Here is a 15,302-nt window from a genome sequence, read left to right on the forward strand (position 1 = left end):
TTTAAAATCTTGTTACATATCCACACAAGGAAGTGTATAAGTAAGGTGGTCCTTGATCATCACTAACCCTAAGTTCGTAATATATATATATATTTTAAATAGAATTATGGGAAAATGATATTCGAACTTGACACTTTAATTCTTAAAGATAATTTATTTCCTAAATATATATAAAAGAAAAAAAATAAAAGAATATAATATTAAAGTTATTATAGCATTTTTCTTATTACCGTTGATCATAAATACAAAGTGGATTACGTTACAACAAAACCAAACATATTAAGAAAAGTAACAACACTATTTTTATAATTTATGAATAGTTTCTATGTTTTTTTCTTGCATGTTTTTTTTCTCTCTTTAGCTCTTGCTTCATAAGTTAAATATAAGTGTTGCATTTATTAATATGATTATACACTATTTAAGAAAATTCTCACACCCTTTTTTAATTTACACTATCTCTATATATCTTTTGTTTAATGAAAAAAAAAAGGAGGACGAGGAGAAATTTAATTGAATTTTCCGAAAGTATTTTTTTCCACTAGAAAAATAAGCATGAGAGTAGCATTGTATAAAAAGTCAAGGTGTTAACATATTAACTCTTTTTGTTGATGTAAGTGTATATTATTCATATAATGTGGTCCAAACTCCACATCTCATCGTTATCTAAAGGCTAAAAAATTTGTTGAATTGCTGATTTTGGTCTTCCATTTGTACAAAAGAGAAATCTTTTGACATCTTTAATTTAAGTATTAATTTTGTCCCTTTTGGATAATCTCCTTTACGTATGATTTGTTCTTACTTTCCATTCACTTTCTAATTTATTCACCTTTGCTTTATTCCCTTTTAGGATAGCTTAATAATGATACATAATTTGAAAGTCAATTTCGATATATGTTTGTGATGTAACTTAAAACAAAACAATTATTAGTTAATAAAACTGCTCCAACGGATAACTATTCATTCTTTTCATTTTCAATATTTGAAAGCTATATTAAATATTTATAACTCTACACAGAAAAGAAATTTAATTCATAATTAAATTACATGACTAGCATATATAATCTATAATATAATATACAGGACTGAAAGAATAATGTAGCCTTTTTCAGGTTTAATAATGGACAGGTGTTTATGCAACAATACTCCAATTATTGGTCAAAGATTATTCAATATCACGATCTTTCTAATTTGTTTGTTTATTGAAAACCATGATCTTTGTGATTAGTAGATATTAAAAGAAATGAAGGAAGAGATTGGTCAAAAGAAAAAAGATTCATAAACCACAACCTGAAACAGTGAGTTAGTGAGTGAGTAAAGAAAGTTATCATGATCATAAGTCAAACGCAAAAGCCAAAAAAAACAAGGTGGTGAGTTCGAAAAAAGAGAAGCTAGCAATGAAAACGAGGTGTAAACGTGTGTTATTAGTTGGTTTAGAAAACTTTGTTCGATGGTGAAGATGCTTTTGGGATGCTCATAGCACAATGAATGTGCATTGAAAAAATAATTAATGAGGATTATGAAGAAGATGTAGAGCATAAATAAGGAGCCGACAAGGGTGCTTGTGGCGCATAGCATTAATTGGTTAAACAATTTGACATGATAAGCTGCGTTTGGCATATTAGCCCACTAATTGAATTAATGGGAAGTCTAGGTCGTAGCTTCATAGTTCTACAAGTGTGTTCAGTAACTATCCCTATTGCACATTATCAAAGTTCCAAACATTGTGCTTGACTTTTCGAAAACGATTGTTTCGGGTAGTAGGCTATGAACTTCTACAACTTTCTGTTACTTAATTTAATCGATTCGTTTAGAACTTTGTCCAACTAAAGCACAACAAGGAGAAGATACATGCTTCATGCTTTTCTAAATTATTCTCATTGTCCTCTTCGCCCTCAAAAACGAATCCTAACCAAATCATGACCACCTCTAAAACATTGTATTGGATGAGGAGGTTAAGAAGTATATTTTAAATTTAATTTAATTTCATAAAATTAATTTATAAAGTGAGATTTGTATTCATTTATATACTTAAAGTCGTATTATTTTTAGTCGATGTGAAATCTCTAACATTCTTTCACATAAAAACATACATTTCGAGTGTACAATTACATATAAGTGATTTCATAACTAATGACAAGGTAAACCCAACAAACAACAAAGCGTCCGATAACAAGTGACACAATAAGTCTGATAAATAACAAATTTTATTAGGATAAAGCTCATATAAGACTCTGATACCATGTATAATAGGAAAAAGAAAAGAAAAATATATGTTGTCTATTCCTATAAGTCTCGAGGTTAAAACATAAAAGGAAAATAAAACCTAACCAACTTCAAAAAATCTAACTATACAACACAAAATAAAATTCATTTCTGATAGTCAAAGATTTCATATTAGTTAAAATAAAATAAATTTATGATAATTATAGTAAATTAATTTTAAAAAGTTGATTTCAACAGGTTAAGTTATAATTAAATTTAATTATATTAATATATTTTAATTCTTTAGGATAATGGACAGGTGAAAATGTATAATTTTTTTTAATGATATGAATGGTACAACTGGATACAACTTAATGATAATCATATTGCAATAGAGGAAAATGTCAAATGTTTTTGTCATGGCTGAATTATATGGATGTTTATTTTCTTTTTGTTGTGAAAGGAAAAGCATGGAACAGTGGTTAGTGGTTGACGTGATGAAGATCTTCAAACCTTAATTTTTTTATACTCTTAATAAGAAGATAAGAAGGAGTGGATTATTAAAAAAATTATGATTAAATATGATTTTCGTTCTTTAATTATTATATTTTTATAGGGTCAACTTCAGTGCACACTCCAAACCTTCCAAATTTCTAACTTAAGGAGTATTTGTCATTTCTAAAAGTATTTCTCTTCTTTTAGCTTAAATAGGAGTTGTGTCTATAGAGATCATTTTGACGTACAAGTCACCTAAGTGCATAAACATGATGACAAATATAATAATTAATGAATATAGTTAATATACTTCATAAAATATGCTATTTATACCACTATTAAAAGATTCTTACTTAGATGAATCTAGATCACATGAACTAATTATTTATTAATCTTAAATTTTCCTAGTTAATTGCTGATCTTCTAGTTTTATTTATAAATTTTATAACTAATAGATAGTTGACATGATCTCGTCTTAATTAAATAGGTACGAGCTGAGTCCATGTCAATTTAGTAAGTCGATATATATTTAGCAAATAGCCAGTCATATATTGTCATGTCCAAGAGATTTGAACATATACAACACATATTATAAACAATGTATTTCGTTCATATACTAATTTATAAAATATTCCATTTTTATCTATAAAAGTCGCATGAGACATAATTTTCAATAAATAACACGTGAAGTGTTCTATATGAGAATCAAAATTTTACAATAAATTATAATATAATCTTCACATATTGTTTTTTGAGAAAAATATTTTATATAATTTTTAGAAGATATACACATGGAATATTTTATAATTAAATTTAAAATTGAAGATTAATTTTTATAATAATTTAAAAATAAAAACGTATTTAACTTTAATATTTAATTTAAAAAAAGCTTTTGAAAGTAGTGTTTGCAAGGAGGTCATGGTTTTCCAAGATAAATGGAAGGTTGTAAGAAATTGTACCAGAGAAATTAAATTGCAGAATCAGCTTTGAACTATTCAGGCCTCATTTGAGGGCTGAGTCTAAATTTGTTTGAAGGGCGCTTCTTCCTGCACTCACTTTGTTTCTGTCTGCACGCCGCTAAATTCAAATATTTCAATTTAACCCTTGGGTCAATATTTAGTCAAACCTTAATTTGACATCTTCATTTCTTCTGCACCTCCTTCCATCTACCTTCTGCCGCTTCCTTGTTTCCTGCACCTACACAGATCGTTAAGACGACAAGTCACCATGTTATGGCGCCAACCCAAAACCACAATATGAAGCGAAGAAGAAGAGATTAAAATTGGGTGCACTCGTTTCGGATTCACCGTTCTGGAATGTACTTTATCCCTATTGTCAGGTTTTGTTTGATGGATGTGCGCATACCCTCCAAAGAGTATGAGTTTGAAGGCCAAAGGATGGTTGGTGGCAAGTGAGTGAAAATCGAATTGTGTAAAAATCCAGATTGGGTGAGAATAGGATGGAGAGGAAGAGGCACCTGTGTTGCATAATGGAGATATGCATTCCAATGAATTGGTGAAGAAGATCATGGCTCTTGAGTTTCCGCATGGAAGAAGAAGAGAAAAAAAAGGAAAGAAATTTTTTGGATGGGATGTTACCTGAAAAGTTAAAAAAGATACATTTTGGATTTACTCTTCTAGAAAGTATTTCAAGATTAAAAAATACCTTCTCGAACAGTCATTATAGAATATAAAATAAAATGTTAATTATGATTTTTAATTCTAATTTGGTTGTCTTTACTTTCAAAAAAGTTATGGAAGTAGCCCTTCACGACTAATTCTACTACTTTTTTTTACGTCACAATGACACAGTTTAAGATATATGTAGGTGTTATTTTGTTTACTAACAAATGATTTCACAGAGTTTAAGATAAGATATGTATACGATGTTGTTAGGTTGACAAAATATGTGTAATGTTTCTTTATATATACGATATTTGAATAGTCCAGTAGAAAGTTCAGATAATTTATAAAGTGAATAAAGAATTCAGATAGTAAGATGAGAAGTTCAGATAGTTTGATAAGATGTATGGAGAATTCTGATAACTCGATGAAAAGTTCAGATAGTTCAATAAAGTGTATGAAAAACTCATATAGTTTGGTGGACGATATAGATATGCTTAGTAAGATGCATAGAGAACTCAAATAATTCAATGAGAAGCAAGATAACTCGGTGTTATCCAAGTTACCTACGGTGCCCACCAAGTTATGAGTTATCCATACATTTTATTGAGTTATCTAAGCTTCCCATCGAGCTATTTAAGTTTTCTATCCACCTAATCTTTCTAATAAGGAAAGATAGTATGTTTGTCTTGTCGACTTTACTAGATTAGGAATATGGCCCAAAGATTTCCACAAAGTGTCTTGTCGACTTAGGATACAATACAATATTTGTCAAGTAAAGGAAAAAAAAAGCTAATCATTTCAATTATTGAGGACTAAAAATTTTGCAACTTTCTTATAGAGTAGTGATAAAAGTAGAAAAAAAAAACACGTGATAGTTTAGAACAAAACATAATTAACCTTAAAATAAAATTTTAAAATTATACTTTTGGAAAGTATTTTCAAATTCTGAAATACTTTCTAGAATACTCAGTCTGAAATGTTTTTTTTTAACTTTTAAGATTGAATGTTCCGAAAAGTATTTTATAGTTGCAAAAGTACCTTCCGAATTTGGAAAATATTAAAAATAAAGAGCTGTAGAAAATTTTATTATAATTTTAGTGAGAGGTAGTTTGATAGTGACTCATTTAATTTACAGTAGCAGGAAGAAAAATGGAAGGTGAAAAAGAAATACTCTTGAATGAAGGGTACCTTAATTTGGGCCCAAATTCTACAATGGGCCACTAAGTTCATGATTTACAACTTTTGTTTCTACTCCAACCACTTGAAAAACATTACTTTTTTCATTCCATGGTTTATTCCTGCACATACACGAGGGTGTTGGAAAAGTCTAAATGACCATTTGTTTTAATCATATCTAAACTTCTTAATTTTTTTTCATTATCAGTAAATATAATTATTCAGTCGTTATTTTAATATTTTTAAAGTATTTATCATGTAATATCGTCTTGTCAGGGATTAAATTAGTGTAATATGTATATATAAAATGTAAGAACATAGAAAATAGAGTATTAGAGTAAATAAGTGTATTAAAATAATGAGACCGAGTATTTTATTTTAAAATAATCGTATAATATAAATAAAATTTTCTAAAGCTTGTTTCATTATCTAAATACCTTCTATCTCTCTAAAACATTGTTCTCTTCCCTTTCTCTCACATCTCTCTAACTTTTCTCACGATTGGATCCTCTGTTTGACGATTGGGAGGTACCTAGACGAGCACAGCGTCAAGGGCTACTAATCTGACCGATCAATTGATCGAATCGAACAGGTAAGCGGTTAACCCCTTTCTTTAGCGTTTAAGGTTCTTGATCCTGTGAAGGAATTCTATTTGCATGGATCAATAGTCCCTCTTCTTCAATTCTTGACTCAATTTAAGTTCTAAGGTTCCTCTTCTATTACCATTTGGTGATTTGTAGGTGTTTTTAGAAGTTCATTACAGGCAAGTTACGGTCGGGGTGTTTGTTTGAGCGGTGCGAGTTTTCTAGAAGTAAGGGAAGCTAATAAACTACTTTCAATAGAAATATATGGTGTGAATTTGATGGTTTATGATGATTAAAATGCTTGAGTTAGAAAATGTGGTTTTGTGTTAATAATCATTTCAATAATTGGATAAAATTTATACTTTGTATGTTAATGGATTTTGTTAATGTGTGAAATCTATTGTATGTATGTTTGTGATGTTGGAATTGATGTTGATGAATTTAAGTTGTATAAATGAGGCTATTAAAGGTAAAGAACATCTTGAGTATGGATTTGTTGGTCTAAAATGGGAGCTTAAGGTAGTAGAATGGTGTGATGGGTGGTTTAACTGATTTTGGTGAAGTTGAGGTTGTTTATGAACTGGTTTTGGTTTTGTTTAACATTTGGAATGTTAGAAAAATGAGTTAGGAGGGTGTGGTGGTAATGAAGTAGAGTTTTACTTGGTTTAGAACTAAAATTTTATGAAGTGGAGTAGCGAAAGCTTGATTTTTGTGTTTTGTGTGCAACTGGTCAATGTGGAGAGTCAGTATGTGCTTAATGCGATGCAGTAACAGAACGCTGCATTGGTTCAGCAGAATACGGTGGCATTGCAGCAATTAGATGCTGCCTGGGGGTCAACAGAGGTCTCTCAGAGGCAGTATGTGGAGCTCATGAGTAGTGGCAAGGCTACAACTAGACCTTCATCATCTTCTTCGGCTCAACCTCAAGAGTGAAGTCTTGAGAGTTTCTTGCAACATCGTTCGACCAAGTTTAATGGCAAAGTCAGTTTTGATGAAGTAGATAAGTGGTTCAGGGATATAGAGACGATCTTTAATGCTAAGAGATGTTCAGATGAGAACAAATTTGCTTTCATTGTGTATTTGCTATCAGGGAAAGTCAGTCATTGGTGGAATAGCATAAGGATGCTATAGGAGGATAGTGGTACTCCTATCTCTTGGGAGTTGTTCAAGACGAAGTTATACACGGAGTACTTCCCTGATAGTGTAAGATTTGCCAAGGAGATAGAGTTTCTTCAATTGGTTCAGGGGAATATGTCAGTATCTGAATATGCTGATCGGTTCAAGCATCTTATTAGATTCCATAATCTGGTTATGGATGAGGAGTGACAGTGAGTGAAGTTTGAGAATGGTCTAAGGGGTGACATCAAGTTGTTGGTCAAAGTTTTATGCATTAAAGAGTTATCTGCTTTGGTGGTGATGGTAAGAGTGATGGAGAAGACAAAGAAGGAAGTAGAGGGTCAGTGGAGTCAACCGTTGAAGATTGGAGGGCCATTTGGGTCTCAAGGAAGTTTCAGTTCCAAGAGGACACCTTACTCTAGGCCTCCTTCCTATGGGTCTAGGGGTTCATCTTCTTAGTCTTTAGTGTCGTCAAGGCAGTCTAGCCATACGGGGAGTATGTGATGTTACATCTGTTGAGGACCACATCCTCAGTCTTTTTGCTCTCAAATGACCGATTATAGGGGGTGTAACATTTGCAGAACTGAAGGTCATTATGCCAAAGATTGTTCCATTGCTAGGAGGACAAGTCAGCAATTACATTAGGCGAGTAGATCTCAACCGAGGGGCAGTGGCAGACCGTAGGCAACAGGCTGTGTGTACGCTTTATTTGGGTCAGAGGCAACCAGTTCAGGTAATCTTATCATCGGGAGTTGTTTGTTGCTTGGGTAAGAGTTGAGGTGTGTTGTTTGATTCTGGAGTGACACACTTTTTTGTGTCTGAGGCTTATGCTGAGGAGTCATGGTTGGTTTTGAGAGAGCTATAATATGATTTGACTGTATCGACTCCCACTTCGGGGTTGGTTAAGACATCTACATTGTGTGCTAGATGTCCAGTGGTGGTAGAAGGACATTAGTTCAAGGTGAACCTTATGTATTTACCTTTGCAAGGATTGGATGTGATCTTAGGGATGGATTGACTTTATGCCAATCACATTCTCATAGACTGTGGTGGAAGAAGTTAGTGTTTCCTGAGGTAGAAGAGTCAATGTTGCTTTCTTCAATGTAGTTAAAGCAAGAGTTATTGGAAGGGTCTTGTTGTTTTCTTGTGCTATCTCACTTGGAGGTTGATCAGAGTGGGCAGAGTCTAGATCACTTAGTTGTGAGTGATTTCTTGGATGTGTTTTCTGAGGAAGTGTCGGGGTTGTCTCCTTAGAGGGAGGTTGAGTTCTCTATTGATTTAGTGCCAGGTGCAAGGCCAATATCAATAGCTCCTTATAGGATGGCTCAAGTAGAGTTGTCTGAGCTAAACAAGCAGATTGAAGATTTGCTTGAGAAGTAGTGATGGAGAGTAGTCCCAGCGGGAAACAAGCAGGCAGAAGCTCCAAACCAGAAGAAACCAGCCATGACTGAAGGTGCATCGGATTGATGAAACAGTGTAGTGGTTTGAAGTGTTTTAATGGAGAAGAGGTGTATGGGTGAAGCCTCACAGCTCAGAGGGCCTTCCTAAAGAGGAAGGAAGCTTGAGGAAAGGAAGAAGAAGTAGTAAATCAAAGGTGACTTAAGAGCACAAAAGCTGGAAAGCAAATCCTGCAACATATCATTAAGCTCAAAAGTGAGGAAATACAAAGAGGAGGCCCTCTTATTTATAGGTGAAGAGGAGCCTAATTGCTGATTTAGTTCCCTCCTAAATTCAAATAGGATGCACGCCCATTTTGATCCAGTAAGGTCCATGCCTCATTCCAGCTCAGCCAAGTCACGTGAAAAATTCTGGTGCCTTTCCCATTCCGCAAGCACCTCCCATTTTGGCTCCTTTGCTTTCCTTTATTGATTTAACTTCTTGGATGACTCAATCATGGTCTCCAAGCTTTATTAGTCCCTACAAAACAAAGTATAAGTGCTTTAGTTTTGAGAAGAAGGATTTTTATAAGTAACCTTCCATAGAATTAAAATGTTAGGTGATCCTTCTTCTTCTTGAATCTTCCTAGCCATGGCTCTAGTAAGAGTTCCAATGTGATTTCTTGATGGTCTTCCATCAAGTAGTTTATCCGGCCGAGTGTTTCACCTTGAGGTGCGCTTGTATTGCTTGTGAAGAAGAAGGATGGTAGCTCTAGGTTGTGTGTGGACTACAGGAAATTGAACAAGTTAACCATTAAGAATAAGTATATGTTGCCTAGGATTGATGACTTGATGGATCAGCTGCATGAAGCTATAGTGTTCTATAAGATAGACCTGAGGTCAGGTTATCATCAGATTATGGTAAAGGCAGGTGATCTGCAGAAGTCTGCCTTCAGCTTCAGATATGACCACTATGAATATGTAGTTATGCCTTTTGGTGTGACTAATGCTCCAGCCATTTTCATGGACTATATGAACATAATCTTCAGGCTGTTCCTAGATAAGTTTGTTGTTGTCTTCATTGATGACATACTTATTTATTCGAAGACTCGTGAGGAGCATGTGGAGCATTTTAGGACAGTGCTTGGGGTGTTGAGAGAGAAGAAATTGTATGCCAAGTTGTCCAAGTGTGAGTTTTGGATGGAAGAGGTATAGTTTATGGGCACGTAATCTCAGCTTGCGGTATTTATGTGGATCCAGCTAAGGTGCAAGCGGTGCTTCAGTGGGAGAGACTTGTAGGTTTGGGGGGTTACTATCGTCGTTTCATAGAGGGATTATCTAAAATTGTAGCGCCATTGACTCTGTTGACAAGGAAGGATCAACCTTTTTCTTGGATGAACCAATGTGAATCTAGCTGTCAAGAGCTAAAGCAGAGGTTGACGAGTGCTCCAGTGTTAGTGATCCCTAACACAGGTAAACTTTTTGAGGTTTTTTGTGATGCTTCCTATTAGGGGCTAGGTTGTGTGTTGATGCAAGAGAGGAAAGTGGTTGCCTATGCTTCAAGGCAACTCAAGGTTCATGAGAAGAACTATCCCACTCATGATTTGGAGTTGGCAGCGGTTGTGTTTTCCTTGAAGATTTGAAGGCACTATCTTTATGGTGCACAGTTTCAGGTGTTCAATGATCATAAGAGTTTGAAGTATCTCTTTGATCAGAAGGAGCTGAACATGAGGCAGAGGAGGTGGATGGAGTTCTTGAAGGACTATGAGTTTGATTTACTCTACCATCTAGGAAGGCGAATGTGGTAACAGATGCATTGAGTAGGAAGACAATGCATGTGTCTGCATTGATGGTCAAAGAGTTAGAATTGGTTGAGAGCTTTAGAGATTTGAGGCTGTAGGTGGATTTGGAGTCAGATCGTATCAGATGTAGTAGCTTGGTAGTTTTGAGTGATCTGTTGAGTCGTATCAGAGAGAAGCAGTTTTCAGATGTTGAGCTACAAAGATCAGTGGCTTTGATGGGCATAGAGCAGGGCAGAGACTTTACTTTGGGGGCTTATAGCATTTTGAGATTCAGAGGCAGAGTTTGTGTTCCTGATGGTAATGAGCTGAAGAGATTGATCCTCAAGGAAGGTAATCAGAGTTGTTTTAGCATGTATCCTGGCATGACTAAAATGTATCAGGATCTCAAAGAGTCTTTTTGGTGGTCTGGGATAAAGGGAGATGTAGAAAGGTTTGTTGCTTCTTGTCTAACCTGTGAGAGAGCTAAGGTGGAGCATCAGAAACCTGGTGGTTTGTTGTAGCAGTTGGAGATTCCTGAGTGGAAATGGGATAACATAGCTATGGATTTTGTTACCCATTTACCACAAATGGTTAGAGGTCATGATGCTATTTGGGTTGTTGTTGACAGGTTGACCAAGAGTGCTCATTTTCTAGCTGTGAATTTGAGAATGTCTATGGTGAAGCTTGCTTAGTTGTATATCAGAGGATGGTGAGACTGCATGGGGTGCCTTCTAGTATCGTATCAGATAGAGATCCGCGGTTCACTTCTAGATTCTGACAGACGTTACAGAGTGAGTTGGGCAACATACTTCAGATGAGTTCATCTTATCATCCCCAGACTGATGGGTAGTCAGAGAGGACGATCCAAACACTTGAGGATTTGTTGAAGACGTGTGTGTTGGATCATTTGGGAGTCTGGGATGAGGTGTTGTCGTTGGTGGAGTTCACCTACAACAATAGTTTTCAGTCTAGTATTGGTATGACACCGTTCGAGGCATTGTATGGTAGACGTTGTCGGACGCTTTTGTGTTGGTTCCAGGAGGGAGAGTCTGTGTTGACTAGGCCATAATTGATTCAGCAGACTACTAAGAAGGTGAAATTCATTCAGGCAAGGATGAGAGCGTCTCAGAGTAGACAAAAGTCCTATGCTAATCAAAGAAGGAGACCGTTGAAGGTCGTAGTTGAAGATCATGTTTTCCTCAGAGTGACTCCTACTACTGGTGTGGGAAGAGCCATTCGTGCCAGGAAGCTATCTCCTTGGTTCATTGTTCCTTACCAGATTTTGAGACGTGTAGGGCCAGTGGCGTATGAGATAGCCATGCCACCCCAACTAGCGAATCTTTATTCTGTTTTCCATGTCTCACAGCTCAGGAAGTATGTGCCTGATCCCTCTCATGTGCTAGAAGTGGAGGATGTGAAGATTAGAGAAGATCTTTCAGTGGAGGTGCAGCCTGTCAGGATTGTGGAAAGCCAGACGAAACAACTTAGAGGAAAGATAATCAATCTAGTTAGAGTTGTCTGGGACAGGTGACTCTACTTGGGAGTTAGAGGGAGTCATGAGAAAGTCGTATCCGCACTTGTTCTCTGGTAAGTATAATTTTTGAGCTCGAAAATTTTGTTGTTGGGGGGAATGTAAGAACCTAAAAAATAGAGTATTAGAGTATATATGTGTATTAAAACAATGAGACCGACTATTTTATTTTCAAATAATCGTATAATACAAATAGAAAATTCTAAAGCTTGTATCATTATCTAAATACCTTTTATCTCTCTAAAACATTCTTCTCTTCCCTTTCTCTCATATCTCTCTAACTCTTCTCACGATTGGATCCTTTATTTGACGATCAGGAGGTACCTAGATGATCACGACGTCAAGGGCTACAAATCTGACTGATCAATTGATCGAATCGAGCGGGTAAGCGATTAACCCCTTCCTTTAGCGTTTAGGGTTCTTGGTCCTGTGAAGAAATTCTGTTTGCATGGATCAAGAGTCCCTCTTCTTATTTTCTTGACTCAATTTAAGTTCTAAGGTTCCTCTTCTATCACCATTTGGTGATTTGTAGGTGTTTTTAGAAGTTCATTGCAATGCAAGTCACGGTCGGAGTGTTTGTTTGAGTGGTGCGAGTTTGGTAGAGGTAAGGGAAGCTAGTAAACTACTTTCAATAGAAATATATGGTGTGAATTTGATGGTTTATGATGATTAAAATGCTTGAGTTAGAAAATGTGGTTTTGTGTTAATAATCATTTCAGTAATTGGATAAAATGTATACTTTGTATGTGAATGGATGTTGTTAATGTTTGAAATCTATGGTATGTTTATTTGTGATGTTGTTATTGATGTTGATGAATTTAAACTGTATAAATGGGGCTGTTAAAGGTAGAGAACATCTTGAGTATGGATTTGTTGGTCTAAAATAGGAGCTTAAGGTAGTAGAATGATGTGATGGGTGGTTGAACTGATTTTGGTGAATTTGAGGTTGTTTATGAACTGGTTTGGGTTTTGTTTAACATTTGGAATGTTAGAAAATTGAGTTAGGAGGGTGTGGTGGTAATGAAGTAGAGTTTTACTTGGTTTAGAACTAAAATTTTATGAAGTGGAGTAGCGAAAACTTGATTTTTGTGTTCTGTGTGCAACTGGTCAATGTGGAGAGTCTTGGTAAGTCATTTGGGACTTGTTAGAGTCCCTAAGTTGCTTGGAATTGTTCCACAAATGGTAGAATTCAATTTGAGTCTCTAAGTTGAGTTTTTTTAACTTTTTGGGTGAGATTGAGTCTACTTGTTTATATTGAGGTTAGAAATGTTTAGACAACATTGGTTAGGTATATTTAGGTATATAACACAATCTAGGAGGGTTAGAAGTTGGGGAAAATAGTTAGAATTGGTAAACTTGGTGTAGGTTGCGTAATTCTACAGATTTGGTGTTGTAAATTATGCAGCCTCGCTGAGCGAGTGGAGTCGCTTAGTGAGTGGTTGTGGAGGCTGGCTCACTGTTGATGATTCACACAACGAAAAGGTGCGTTGAGCGATTGTTTGAGGTCTGAGAGTAGTGTGAGTTTTATTCGAATAGCGAATGGGTGCGCTCAACGAGTGTTTGGAGGGTTTGGACACTGTTTGAACTCTTGCATAACGAGTTGGGGCTCTAAGCGAGAGGGTGGGGTCTGGTACCACTGGTAGTTTAGTTCGCTCAGCGAGTTGGGTCGCTGATCGAGTGGTTTGGTGGTTAGGGGTACTGTTAGTGGATTCGCATAACGAGTTGGGTCGTTGTGCGAAAGAAGTCTATGGTCGCTTAGCGATTGTGTGCGCTGTGCGACTGGTCCATGTGTTAGTTTCCTCTTTATTTCCTTGTTCTAGTTTGATTTAAATGAAGTTTTGGGTTCATTGTGAAGTATGTATGGATGTGTAATAAGGTATATGATTGGTCATGTCATGGGTTATGTTTCAAAATGAAAGTATGGTTTCAAAGTGGTGAAAGTAAGTTCCAAAGTGAATCCTCTTGGTGATGTTCAAGTATGTTTAGAATGAATGCAGGAGTTTAGTCTTGGGGTTTATCCTTAATGCGATACAACAACAAAACGCTACATTGGTTCAGCAGAATATGGTGGCCTTGCAACAATTAGATGCTGCCAGGGTGTCAATAGAGGCCTCCTAGAGATAGTATGTGGAGCTCATGAGTAATGGCAAGGCTACAGCTAGACCTTCATCATCTTCTTCTGCTCAACCTCGAGAGTGAAGTCTTTAGAGTTTCTTGTAGCATCGTTCGACCAAGTTTAGTTGCAAAGTCAGTCCTGATGAAGCATATTAGTGGTTCAGGGATATAGAGAGGATCCTTAATGCTAAGAGATGTTCAGATGAGAACATATTGGCTTTCACTTAGTATTTGCTATCAGGGGAAGCCAATCATCGGTGGAGTAGCATGAGGATGCTACTAGAGGGTAGTGGTACACTCTAGCTAACAAATGCACATATATTTTTATACTGGTTCACTCCAGCTAATCTACATCCAGTCTCCTTATCCATAGAGGGTTCCACTATAATTTTCACCAATACTACAACTGAGTATTGTCACCACTCTTGGTATCCCTAGACACTCCTGGTATCCCTAGTCAGCGAATAACCTTTCGTTACCCTAGACTAGTTGAGTATTCGCACCACTTCTGGTACTATACAATTGTTAACGGTTTAAAATACTGTTATCTGTGATGTAATTTTGATACTAAATGCATGCTTTTTTACTTAGAAACTTGCTTGCACTCATGCTTTTTAATTAAGTTGTGTGAATAAGAGAGTTGAGGTTGAATTTGATGATTTTATGACTAATTCCCTTTGTTTTGATAGAAAATGAGTTAATACAAGAAGCAGAGATGAAGTGCTAAGGATATAGAGCTCAGAAAGGCCTGAAAAGCACCAGAAGAGGGAACCGCACGAAGCTTGGGCGACCTGCAGGAGGCTTGAGCGTTGAAAAATCGACGTCCACCTCCCGGGCGCCCTATATGGGGCGCCCGAGCGTCGTGCGTTGCAGATCTGGCCTAGTTTTTGCTCTGTTTCGACTCTTTTCGACCGGGCCTTGTTTCTACTTTGCTCCAACTCTATTTAAAGGACCCAGGCGCTCTAGGTTTTGTATCTCTGGCTAGAGCAACACAACAACACACTCTTTTATTCTCTAAAGGCGAATCTGGAGGCGGGAGCTTCCTCTTCTACTCTTAGGGTTTCACTATCTCATGCTTTTCCATTATTCATATAGTTTCTCCATGTCTATGGGGAACTAAACTCTATTTTTTGTTGGGGAATGATGTAACCTTGTGAAATCTCATGTATTTGAATTGATTCTTAATCATATATGCTTTATTTATTAATTGTTAGGGAATTCATCCGTTTCAATGCTTGCTCTATTTAACTCATTTAGTAGCATGATTTATGAATTGCATGAGTGCCGGGAGGTTCCTTACA

This window comes from Vigna umbellata, chromosome 9, assembly GCF_029865625.1.
Source record: "Vigna umbellata cultivar VRB3 chromosome 9, Vumbellata_1.0, whole genome shotgun sequence".
Classification (NCBI taxonomy): Eukaryota; Viridiplantae; Streptophyta; class Magnoliopsida; order Fabales; family Fabaceae; genus Vigna; species Vigna umbellata.